This window comes from Microcebus murinus, chromosome 10 (genome assembly GCF_040939455.1).
Source record: "Microcebus murinus isolate Inina chromosome 10, M.murinus_Inina_mat1.0, whole genome shotgun sequence".
In the NCBI taxonomy this organism is placed as follows: domain Eukaryota; kingdom Metazoa; phylum Chordata; class Mammalia; order Primates; family Cheirogaleidae; genus Microcebus; species Microcebus murinus.
The window spans coordinates 9,497,123-9,499,252 of record NC_134113.1 but is presented as its reverse complement, the minus strand read 5'-3'; the positions used below and the strand labels follow the sequence as shown (position 1 = coordinate 9,499,252).

The following is a 2,130-nucleotide window of genomic DNA, read 5'->3' as shown; positions in this document are numbered from 1 at the left end:
CCTTCTGCAGGAGCACGAGCTGACACCTCCCTTTGTATAGAACAGCCAACCTTCTCCTTTTCCTGCATACACCCCTCAACTGTAATCCTTCTCTTCCCAAATAAACATGGAGTGCAGAGATTCTTCTGTGCATCTTCATTTTGAGCTCCCCACGGTGTCACATGCTGAGTCCAAGGCTGATTCCCCTGGGGGGAATCTGAAGCCCCAGGGACCGTGGCATGAGGTTCCCACACTGCTCGCCCCTTCCCACTCCTGAGTGTCCCTTGGACAGAATTCCCAAGCATGTACTGTGGTCTGTTTTATTTGGGACGGGATTGGAGAGGGGTCTCTCTCCCTCCTGTTTGGGAGCTGCCCTGTTGGAGAGACTGTTCCCCTGCTGACCGCGGCTGGGAGGATTGGCCCATGAGGGGAGGATGTTTCCCCTCTTTGGAGAAGGCCATTGTATTCCTGGGGAGGGTGGGCTTCCTTTTTCAGTGCGAGTGTTGGTTTGGCCTTTGTGTATTCAGCACTTGCTTCTAATTGGCCTTGGTGTTTTGCACAGTAAACTAAATCACCTAGACAAACTTAGTTACAGATGAGCTTGCAAAGTTCAAAGGCATGCCAAGATATCTTCTGGACCTCCAGCCTATACCATGTTCAGACATTATAGGTATCCATCATTCAATCTGTTGGGCCAGAAACTAAACTAAAAGACCATGGCTGTAATGTCATAGACTCCAAATAATCTGCACATATGTCAGTGATATCTTGAGGCTAACAAAATGAAATGAAAGCTTTCACCTATACCCATAGTTTGGAAGGCCAATAGTGGAGAATCCCCGGATTCTCCAGAGTTGGATTCCAGCCTGGGCAACATAGGGAGACCCCATCTCTACAAAATAAATTTTAATTAGCCAGGTGTGGTGGTGCACACGAGTGGTCCTTCCTATTCTCCTGGAGACGCTTAGCAGGAGGACAGCTTGAGCCCATGAGTTTCAAGCTACGGTGAGTTTTGATCATTGGGGCGCACTCCAGTCTGGGTGACAGAGATAGACCTTATCCCTATTTAAGAAAAAAAAGAAAAATGACAAAACATTCAGGATTCAAAGACTGCCTTACTTCAAAATACTGTCTCAATGTTAGCCACTGAAACTTTTCTTCTCTGGCACTTTCTCATCCCCTTCTTATAATTCCTCTTATAACAGAGGGAAGGGCCTGCTTTAAGGAAAAAAAAACACAGCAAAAATATTTTCTCTCTTAAAGGTTCCCCCACTGTTTTGGGGAACTGGGACTTGGCCTAAATGCCTGAGGCAAGTTACATTTTTTCTTAAGAGAGAAAATTCAGCCATCCCAGGTGAGGGCCAGCCCCCCAGGTGGGCCTAGGTTGGCCAAGGTAAGGCTTTGTCTTGGCAGAGATAGGACTGTTAGAATAGTTAACCACCAGGGCCAGGAAATGAGGGCCCTCCCTCTAAAAGCTCTGTATTTCTACTAATGTCCTGGAAATTTTGATGTTGAGATTAGAAGGTCTACCAGTTTTCCTCCTCTGCCAGCAAAGTAATAAACCTCTCTTTCCTCCTCCTCAAATACTTTCCTCCTATACATATTTATCCTTGTTTTTGTTTGTTCTTCTGATGCTGCCTGGAAGACAGGTGCCGAGTTTTCGGTAAGGCTCCTCTTTCTTTATCTTCTCTAAACAGCTATTGGGGCACGCCACTGAAAGAGGGGCCAAGGCTCCCCCTGTGCACCCTTCCGGATTCTCAGGCCGGGTGTCTCTGCTCTCCACTGACACAGCAGGGAGCAGATCTGGGATCTGTAAGGCTGGGGGCGGCCCCCTCCCTTCCCTAGATCAAAAAAGAAAACGCTCACGTGACCAGACCCACCAAGGACAAACTGCCAGGCCCCACTGAGAGGAACCACACCCAGATGTCCACCTGGATTCGCTCCTGGATTCCACAAATACCTCCAGGCCCTCCTATTTCTCAACGACCTTCCAAGGTTACAATAAAGAATCCCCAGCTCTTCCCGCCACAAGTCCCTAGCCCCGCCCAAAGGGTATAAAAGGCCTCAGCCCCTTCAAACTGCAGCGACTTCTGGGCCCCCCCTCTCCTGGGGCCCCAGAACCTCGTCCGCGAGTGTATAATAAAGCCACGT

General features: G+C 48.8%; 1 protein-coding gene across 1 annotated transcript in view; it reads right to left on the bottom strand.

The window, feature by feature from the left end:
* LOC105858493 (DNA dC->dU-editing enzyme APOBEC-3G-like) overlaps nucleotides 1-2,130 on the bottom strand; it is a 207,153-nt gene that overhangs the window by 68,920 nt on the left and 136,103 nt on the right. The window lies entirely within an intron of this gene.